Below are 10544 nucleotides of genomic sequence, written 5' to 3'. Positions count from 1 at the left end.
TCCATGGCTACTGCTAATAAGTTTACTCCAAGGTATCGACCTTTTAAATGTACTCCGTCAACTATAATAATTGGGCGCATGCAAGTAATAAACGAACGAATCTACAAAATCATATACACAAGAAATATAATCATTTAAATGTGAAATGCATGTAACTAATAAAAATGAGTCAACAAAATTATATTGATTTACTAACCGCAACACCAATGGCGATAAACAACAACTCAAAGCGTCTATCTCCATCTGTTTTGATATGAGTTACCGACCCATGATTTTTTAGCTTTAAATTGTGACAATAAGCCGGCAGTTGGGCAAACGATGCTTCTGGCGACCCCCTCAACAATTCCAAGGCATAACATTTGGCTCTCCAAGCTTGAAAATATGAGATACTAATCTTGAACCGAGCATTCATGTCAGTTATAATTTCATGTCCCCGATATACCCTGCCATTCAAAAACATTAACTCAGCCAGAAAACCACCCAACACCTTTTTGTTTGCCTGTCTATGGTGAGAAAAAACTTGGGTTCTTGAACATGTATGTTTATCAATAAAAGTCCTAACTTGAAACATTTCACAATCTTTTATCCTCTTTGCAAGCATACGCCACGTACATTTTTTGTCAATCATACACCTTGTTTCGAAACGATCTTTTCTTGATTTGTTAACTTTTAGTTGATAGCCATCTTCCACACATTTCGTATACAAAGCTATCTTCAAGTATTCCTTTGTATCAAAACAATCATCTTTCTTGATAAGAATAATTTTTGTGTAACAATCAACTGTTATTTTTACCAACTCTTATTCCGGTATCTGAAGTAATTCTGGCATATTCCAGTTATACTCCTGTGGCATTTTCTTCGGGGATTTCTTCTTCTTCTTTTTCTTCTTCAGGGTTATATGAATTACAGAATGGATGTTCAACATGTTCATTCACAGTCGTAACTTCCTCCTCATTATCATCAATAACATCTTCCTCGGCAGCGGCTGTTTCATCATCAAAATTCGGGTATTGACCAATATCAAAATCATTACACGCAGGGTCTGTTTCTTCTTCTGAAACATCATCAAAATCCGAGTATTGACCAAGATCAAAGTCCGGGTATTGACCAAGATCAAATTTCGAATACCGACTAGTACTCACAATTTTTTCTGTTGGCTCATCATCGTCTAACTGGTTAATACGAAAACCGGAATTTGGTGCTGAAAGTTGATTGGGATTTGGATTAGGGAAAGGTTGTGGGTTTTGAGATTGTGTTTGGTATTGGAAATGTGGTGAAATAAAATTTGCTTGGTGATGAAATTATGGTGGAACGATTAAATTTGAGCACCATAAACTGGGGTTGAAAAACTTCGTTGATTACTACCCGCTACAGACCTAACTTCACTACTTCTAGGTTCAATAACATACAATGTAACATCATCTTGCGAAATACTAATGTAAGCATTGAATCGTTCAACATATTCATTGTCGGTTAACAAATAAACTTTATATTTTCTCTGATAAGATAACCTAAATCTACTTAAGGGCTCTAAATTCAATTTATTTGCAACACGTAACATTAGAGTTTCATAAGTTAACTTTTTGTAATGACATTTTTAGTTGAAGATTCATGGGTAAAACCATATATTGTAAAACACCATGAACACTCTCCCATGACCCTCCAAAACACAAATCTATCCAAACATGATCAGCATTAGATGATTTCATTATTATAAATTAATTTACTAAACAAACGAGCTGCGAAACTAAAACCTGTTGCTGGGGGAAGGATGTCGTGGATATAGGAACGGATGTCGTCGGAGAGACTGATAGATGGAGATGGAATGAGTTGCGATTTAGGGATTTAGGTTATGAGTTGTTTCTGCTGCGTAGTTATATACCCAAAACATTTGTGTTGCGAAACTAAAACCTGTTGCGAATTTGAAATTCAGTGTTGCGACAGTCAGAATCACGTTGCGACTGTCAGAATCGCGTTGCGATTATGTATTATCGCGTTGCGATTTACATATTCGCATTGCGATAGTCAAAATCGCGTTGCGAATCTAGAAACTGTTTTGCGATACTGGAGATCGCGTTGCGATTTAGAGATCGCATTGCGATTTTGTTGGTGATTTTGGCAAATCGAAAAAAAGTTGGTCAAAGTCGTATATTATAAGGAATTTTCGGTCACTAAGTTATTTTCTCTATTTATAATTAGGAAAATAAGAAGTTGAATGGCTAAACAAGTAGTTTAGCCAATAATAAAGAAAAAGAATACGCCCATTATCAAGGATGAGTATGGCTTTGGGCCTTCCCCTGTAAAGCAGCATCCACCCATCAAAGCTAAAAGGCTATTTCCCAAAAGCCCAATTCTTGCTCTTCGTATGTTGCTTCTTGGGGTCCCTTTGGGTCATTTTGTATTTGCTCTAATCTTCTGCAAAATTCCTTTCATAAGTATGGTTAAAAGTGAAACTTCACTGGGTAATGAATTGGAAAAGTAGCAGACCAGAGCCTTCGATAGCATGCCTTCTTTTCAAATCGTTTCTCTCCACCCATCTCTTTCTAAAGTGTTCTTCCAAGATTTTCTATTAAGCTCCCGGAAAAAAAATATTATCGGTTTTCATTTCAGATTTTGAATGAATAAAATTTTAAATGATATATTAATCTTAGAGAACGCGATCCTCCAGAATTAAGCTTATCCTAAAACAAAAATATTTACGTAAATAATTATAATTTTCTTGTTAAAAAACTAAGAGTCTGAAACCCTTAGAAATGGGTGTGAAGAGTGAAAAATATTTAATCCACTTTCCTTCTTGCTTTGCAACCCTTAAAATGGATCCCCTGTGTTGATCTAAATCATTAATTTCTTCGCTAGTCTTTCTTTAAAAAAAAAAAGAGTTTGGTTCCTTCACGTATCGATTTTATTTTCCATTACCTACTATATTAAATTCTCCCATTACCCATTCTCTCTGCTTTTATTTTAGGGTAAATTACACGTTTATTCCTTGAATTATATTCTCTTTCTTCTATTTCAATCATTGTACTTTAACTTTTTTCAAATTAATCACTAAACTTTAGATATTGAATTTTTTAATCACTGGACCGTTTATTCAGTAACAGGACGTGACATTTTTCCGACCTTATTAACCTCCCCTTTTAGGACCACCTTATCCCAATCAAGCTTCCATAAACCTTTAAAATGCATCATCACCATCTCCCAATCGAACCCACTGTTTCCATTTCCCAATAGAATCCCCAAAACACAACAAGCATAAAAAACACAACAGAATCACTACTCCCAACAGAGTTTTTTAAAACATTAACATCTTTATCAGTATAAAAAAAAACAACAAACTCAGTCACTAAATTCAAAAAGCATACACTAAACACAACAAAGCATCCAAAAAAAAGAAAAAGAGAGATAGTAAAGGGAATGAACGTTTACCCTTATTCTTTTAGTCTTCGTGATAGCCGGCGATGATGTGAAATGATGATGTTGAGAAGTAAAAAAAAGAGAGAGGGAAATCAGAAATAAACATGGAAGAAAGAAAATAAAGAAAGCAAAAAGGTTGAAAGTTTTACCTTCGCTTTTTTAATGCGGTGGTCGGACAACCATTCCACACGGTGAGGAGAAACGAACCGTGAAGAGACGACGGCGTGATAATCAGATTTGGGGTGGTTCATGTTAAGACAAAATTAAATGGCGTGATTTGGAGAGAGATGAGGGAGGAGGTGGAAGAGAAATGCATAAAATTAAAAAACGGCGTGATAATCAAGATTTAGGGTGGTTCATGTTGAAGACAAAATAGTAAATGGCGTGATTTGGAGAGAGATGAGGGAGGAGGTGGAAGAGAAATGCATAAAATAAAAAAAAAAAAAATTAATTTTTATTTAGACCAAACGACGTATTTTGATTAAATTTTAGTTTTTTAAAGATTTAAAACTATGTCGTTTTAGTATCAAACACGCAATTATAGACACCAACATTATCTTTCTTCTAAATTTACGTTGACATATTATAAAAAACACAAAATCATACAAAAAAAAAATTAACTTGTTCCCAAATGAGTTGAATCTGCCATGTGAATGCAAAAGTGAAAAAAACCTATTAATATTTAAATATAGCAGAGAAACTACCATGCTCATCCATTCAAAAGCAACAAACAGTGTATCTATCATCTGCCCATGCTCATCCACGTCATCAATTTATCCGATCTACACATAGAAAGCGCGCGATTAACGACCTTATCCCATCCAATTCCCAGTCGCCACGTGCCTATTCTAAAAGGACACGTCATCGTTACTTTCCCTTTTAAGTTACTCAATCCCCCTCTCGCAGTCTCATTCCTCCCACAGCCAAAGCGGAAAATAACCCATACCTTTTCCCACGTTGTTTAATTTTTGGTAAACAAGATTATGGAACAGCATCAAAGGATCGATGATGAATCACAACCGTCCATCGCTCGTCGTATCCAACGGCTGTCGCTTCACCTGACTCCATTTCCGCCCCTCCAACGTTTAACAGCTCGACATGCTTACATGCGCCAAGGCCGGTAAGCCGGAGTTCGACGTCGCCTCCCTTTCGAGATACATGAGAGGGGAGCACAGGGAATCCAAGAGAAATTTTTGATTTCTTTAAGTCCAGGCCGGATTTGCAGACGCCGATCGAGATCTCGATGAAGGAAAATCGGGAGCTTTGTTTGAGACAGCTTTGGGATTGGCTAGAGAAGCGAATATCAAGCCTTTTAGATATGTTGTTGAAGATCCTGTTAAGTATTTTGCCATTTCCGATGCCGTTGGGAGCGTTGATATTTCACTTGGTATCAAATTCGGTGTCCAATATAGGTAAATATGTCGTTCTTTTTCTATCTCTTTCCCTATTAAAGTTCTAGTCTGGGATTTTCTTTTTGGATTTTGAGTATTTAAGTTTTGGATATAAATGCTGGTAGATGGGTTTATTTTGAGTAATTTTTATTGTATACGTGGTTCTTTGGGATACTGCATCGGAGCTGTGTATTGGTAAACTACTATCGGTTAACTTACTGAATGTGATGATGGAATGACTAGTCTAATGGATGAAAATTCGTTGATATACAAGCATGATTCTAACCAACGTAAGATCATAGTACCAAATTGTGGTTGCGCCGTCGTAGTTGCGGATGTTACGGGGTTTATTAATTTCCTAAAGTTAACTATGTTTCTATGTTGCGGATGCGATCTTGATATTGTGGGTGACCTTAAAAAATGTTGCGATGGGGTTCGTTACACCGCAATTTAATACTATGTGAGATCAGAACAATTTCTTTAACTTGCATAAATTTTAAAATTTAGTGATTTTGATTTTAATCGTAAGTTGATGTTGAAAGCTTTATTATGCAGTCTTTGGGGAGGTTCTGTGCTGAACTTAGGAACCAAAAAGCACCGTGATAAGTTTTGATGGTATTGACAATTTGGATTATCTTGGTTGCTTCGCTATGACAGAACTACATCATGGTGAGTCGTCTGTTCGTTATATTTACATTTTACCCTTTGTTTCTTAGATGTATATTGTTGTGCTTCCTTTGGCATTTACCTTCTGCTGATCTGCATTATATGTCATCATGCATGCAACATGTGTGAATCGAATCGGCAAATATATTATTGAGAAATTCGTGTTATAGGCAAAAAGGAGGACGGAAATATTTTTGGTGATATCAATCATTTTTCTTGTTTGTGTGTGGTTACTGAGCTTCTCATGTTTGTGCATCATTCAAATGTTGAAAAGTGCTACTATTTCTCTGCTTCAAGCGGTTTCTTTTTTTGTTCATAGTCTGATAAGCTTGCATACTATACTGAATCGTCAATTTTGTGCTTAAAAGGCTCAAATGTTCAGGGTCTACAGACTGTTGCAACATTTGATCCAATTACAGATGAATTTGTAATCGACACTCCAAATGATGGGGCCATTAAATGGTGGATCGGCAATGCTGCTGTTCATGGAAAGTTTGCAACAGTTTTTGCTAGGCTTATTTTACCAACTCATGACTCTAAAGGAGTTTCTGATATGGGAGTCCATGCCTTCATTGTGCCAATAAGGGATCTTAAAACTCACCAGACACTCCCAGGAGTTGAAATAAATGATTGTGGCCACAAAATTGGCCTGAATGGGGTGGATAATGGAGCACTTAGATTCCGTTCAGTCAGAATTCCCGAGATAATCTTCTTAATCGATTTGGGGATGTCACTCGAGATGGAAAATACACAAGTAGTCTCCCTACAAAAACAAACGTTTTGCTGCTACTCTTGGTGAACTTGTAGGTGGGAGAGTTGGCCTTGCATTCTTCTGTTGGTATCCTCAAGATTGCTGTCACCATTGCAGTGCGGTACTCATTATTACGTCAACAGTTTGGTCCTCCCAGTCAGCCTGAAGTGAGCATTCTTGATTATCAATCTCAACAGCACAAGCTCATGCCAATGTTGGCTTCAACTTATGCCTTTCATTTCTCCAGTAAGTATTTGGTGGAGAAATATGCAGAGATGAAGAAGACGCATGATGAACAACTAGTCGGAGATGTACATGCTCTTTCAGCGGGCCTGAAGTCCTATGTGACATCATATACAGCTAGGTCATTGAGTACCTGCAGGGAAGCCTGTGGAGGCCATGGGTATGCTGCAGTAAACCGGTTTGGTACCTTGAGGAATGATCATGACATTTTCCAGACATTTGAAGGAGACAATACAGTACTTCTGCAACAGGTATAAGACAAACCCTTTATATCAAAACCTTGCTTGAGAATTTACAATGTTTGTTTTGGTATAAAGAATTAACTATCTAGAAATTTTAGCGAAACACCAGCTAAAAGGAGCTGGAGTGACCCCTTTCGATAGCTCTGGTTTTTGATGTCATCTTTACTCCACCTCAAGCATTAGGCGCACTGCCCAACTTAGCTTTTCTTCAAATACACATCAGTTATGAACTACACGGCAATCAGATTGTCAATCTTTTCATGTAGTATGAAAATATATCTGGAAATAGTGAATTGTGACCCTGTTTCCATCTCAGTTGAGGCTAGATTTAGATATGCAGTTTGATTTTCATGTCTTCTGCATCCATAGCTCTGGTTTTGATGTCATCTTTACTCCACCTCAAGCATTTAGGCGCACTGCCCAACTTAGCTTTTCTTCAAATACACATCAGTTATGAACTACACGGCAATCAGATTGTCAATCTTTTTTCATGTAGTATGAAAATATATCTGGAAATAGTGAATTGTGACCCTTTTCCATCTCAGTTGAGGCTAGATTTAGATATGCAGTTTGATTTTCATGTCTTCTGCATCCATTAATCAAGATTGTTCAAATATGTTTATTAGCTAACACTTATCTTTCTTTGATGCCCCCTTCATGTCCTCTCGTGATGTTATATAAGCGCTTCCGTTGTTATCACCTGCATTTTTTTAAATGAGTTACCTGGGATGTTTGTCTATTACATGGACTCTTTCGGTCTGATTAGATTCTTGTCATTTGGATGTTTATTAAAGCTTTGGAAATCTGTTGACTTGGTTATTCTGAAATGTTTATCTCCCATAGGGGATTTAGTTTGGTAACAACTGTTTTTTTTACAGAAAACAATTATGTTCTTATCAGTCATTAGTAATCAGTTTGGTGTGCAGGGGTCTTTGATTGTTTTCCTACATTGGAACCTAATATTAGTAGTGTGGTATTAATATTGATAAGCTTCATCACAACATTTTACTGTGATGTAGGTAGCTGGCGATTTATTGAAGCATACAAGGACAAATTCCAAGGTGGCTCTTTCTGTCACGTGGAACTACTTAAGAGAATCTATGAACACATACTTGTCTCAGCCAATCCTGTAACTGCTCGTTGGGAAAGTGCAGATCACTTGAGAGACCCTAAATTCCAGTTGGATGCCTTCCAGGTGAGTGTTTACGTTGGTATTGTACTCCGTCATTTGTCGGTTAAAGGTGTAAGTAACTCAACTTCTTTATAATTTTGGTATTCAGTACCGAACCTCAAGACTGCTTCCAAAGTAGCGGCACGACTTCAAAAGCACACTAAAACTCTTGGAAGCTTTGGTGCTTGGAATAGGTGCCTAAATCACCTTCTGACACTTGCAGAGTCTCATATTGAATCTGTCATACTTGCGAAGTTTATTGAAGCTGTGCAGAAGTACTTCCTGAACTTAGCTACCAAATTCATTCCTTTTCGTTTCTACTCGACACATATAATCATTTGAGTTTCTTATTGTCCTGAATTATTCTCAGCTGTCCTGATGCAAGTAGTCAAGCTTCTCTAAAACTCTTATGCGATCTGTAGCCCTGGATCGGATCTGGAAAGACATAGGAACGTACCGTAATGTCGATTATGTTGCACCAAACAAAGCTAAGGTATGGTTTTAATCGGGAAGGACTCTTTTGGTATTGTTACCATCTCTTGAGAGCTGGAAAGACTATAAACATCTCATGCACGGTTATGAATCATATGTCCTAGTATTCGTGTATATTCGAGTTATTATGGTTTGCGAGAGACAATTTTTATGAAATTTCATTAATACAACTATTCTCTCCTTGCAGGCAATCAACAAGCTGACCCAGTACTTGAGTTTCCAGGTGCGAAATATTGCGGGGGAAACTTATAGATGCTTTTGATCTTCCGCCTTATATTCTAAGGGCCCCCATTGCAATGCAGTCAGAAGCTTATTCTCAGTACACACGCTTGTGTTCTAATGACTTGAAAAAAGAGAGCAAAATTCCAGGGTTAACTTGGAGCAAACAAGTTGATTCCACAATTAGATATATATTTTATTCTTTTGCCACAGATTACTGAAGGACTAAAGGCTAATGCAGTTGAGGTTTGGAAAGAACAATGTGCTGAGCGTAAGAATAGATTTCTCTTCTGTAAATGCATTGTGAACTATTTTCTTTTTGAATAAAAGAAACAGCAACATATGCCAATTTTAGTTGCAGCATGCTATTTTTCAGGGATGCCAACAACCAGAGAGAATGAAGCAGCAAGGCATTTTCACATGTGAATGTGATTACCCACACGTCGTTAATGATTCAACACTGAAATAACAGAAAATGGAAGTTTCCTCAATAATTATGACAAATGAAAATTATTTATTTGGATGTTACCCACACGCCTGAAATTTAAGTGGACATTGGTATAATTCACGTAAAATATAACTGAATAGTTAGGAATTAAAAGCTTACCTGTCTTTTTATTTGAGAGAAAATAACTTCAGACCGAAAATGTCTTATAATATATGATTTTAATCACATTTTTTGGATTTGCGAAAATGACTAACAAATTCGCAACACGATCTCGAATTCGTAACGTGAACTCTAATTTCGCAACTCAGTTTTGAAATTTGCAACGCTAATTTGTAATTCGCAACACAGAAGTCAAATTCGCACACAAAGTCAAATTCGCAAAGCGTGTTTATTTTCGCAACGTGAATTTTATTTTCGAATTCGAAAACAATATTAATTTCGCAAAAATATAAACAGTATAATCGTAACTCATATCTAAAACCCTAAATCATAACTCAGTCCCATCTCCATCTCTCACTCTCTACGGCGATATCCGTCTCCATCTCCGGCGACATCCGTCCCCATATTCGGCGACCCCCCTCTATCTCCATCTCTTAGAGCCACCCTCACAGCCATTCACTGCCACAAATGGAATCAACCACCGAGGGTTAGTTTTTTTAATTATTTTTATTTTGAAAATTTTATATTATTATTAGATTTTTCATATTTAATTGATGATAAAGTTACTGGTATTTCAATATATAGATTAATCATTTCACTTAGATTGCTTAGTAAATCCATTCGGTTGCTGCCAATACTGCTAAACTGTTTAGTCTTTAACCCTGTGAGTTAGTATTTGTCTTTTGGTTGAAGTAAGCAATTCATTCAAGTTTCAATTTGCAGAAGAATAGTTTTTGAAACTTAAATTCGCAACACGAAAATGAAATTTGCAACGCGAAAATGTTGCGATTTTAGTTTCGCGTTGCGATTTTCATTTTCGTGTTGCGAATTTAAGTTTCAAAAACTACTCTTCTTCTGCAAATTGAAACTTGAATGATTGCATTACTTCAACAAAAAACAAAGACAATACTAACTTCACAATGTTGTGAATTTAAGTTTCAAGAATAAACTACTACTCTTTATATTGTCATTGAACATGCACTAAACCTATATGTTGTTCTTCTAAATGTGATATAAGTGCTTACTTTTGGAATGTTATCTGATGCATTTTGTGAACTATGATATAATAATGACTTGGGTGAATACCATGCTAATTTGAAACATATTTGGCTATATTTTACATGTTTAATATCATGTTTGTTTATAGTGTATAATTTGTAGTTTTTGATATATCTAACTTGGTATGTTTATTGTTTTTGTTAGATATTTTTCGGTTTCATTAACTTTAAGGAATAAATTAAGCATAGCCACTACAATTGCGTCGACACTACACCTGTACAAGAAATTTGTTTGAGAAAACTTGTTTCGGGCCATGGCTGAAAGTACAACATCCAGGTGGAGATGCTAT

The 10544-nt window shown here is 36.3% G+C and overlaps 1 pseudogene; it reads left to right on the top strand.

The window, feature by feature from the left end:
- Positions 1 to 4338: 4338 nt before the first annotated feature.
- On the top strand, positions 4339 to 8949 carry LOC120174425 (annotated as a pseudogene).
- Positions 8950 to 10544: the final 1595 nt, after the last annotated feature.

The sequence above is a fragment of the Hibiscus syriacus genome, unplaced genomic scaffold, assembly GCF_006381635.1.
Source record: "Hibiscus syriacus cultivar Baekdansim isolate YM2019G1 unplaced genomic scaffold, ASM638163v2 tig00112079_pilon, whole genome shotgun sequence".
NCBI classification, from domain to species: Eukaryota; Viridiplantae; Streptophyta; class Magnoliopsida; order Malvales; family Malvaceae; genus Hibiscus; species Hibiscus syriacus.
The sequence above is the reverse complement of the archived record's forward strand: the minus strand, read 5'-3'. Positions and strand labels throughout refer to the sequence as shown.